Below are 230 nucleotides of genomic sequence, written 5' to 3'. Positions count from 1 at the left end.
AAGGTGTCCAGGGTTCTTAAGCACACTCTTATTTGCCTTGGATCACAACTCTTATTTCTCTATTTCTTCTCTCTTTTTTTTTCTTTTTTTTTTCGATTTTTCCCTTTTTTTTTTTGAATAGCTTTTTCTTGCTTCAAGAATCATTTTAATGATTTTTCAGATCCTCAGTAACATGTCTCCTTTTTCATCATTCTTTCAAGAGCCAACATTCATGAACCACAAATTCAAGA

Source organism: Arachis duranensis, unplaced genomic scaffold, assembly GCF_000817695.3.
Source record: "Arachis duranensis cultivar V14167 unplaced genomic scaffold, aradu.V14167.gnm2.J7QH unplaced_Scaffold_37427, whole genome shotgun sequence".
NCBI lineage: Eukaryota > Viridiplantae > Streptophyta > Magnoliopsida > Fabales > Fabaceae > Arachis > Arachis duranensis.
The sequence above is the reverse complement of the archived record's forward strand: the minus strand, read 5'-3'. Positions refer to the sequence as shown.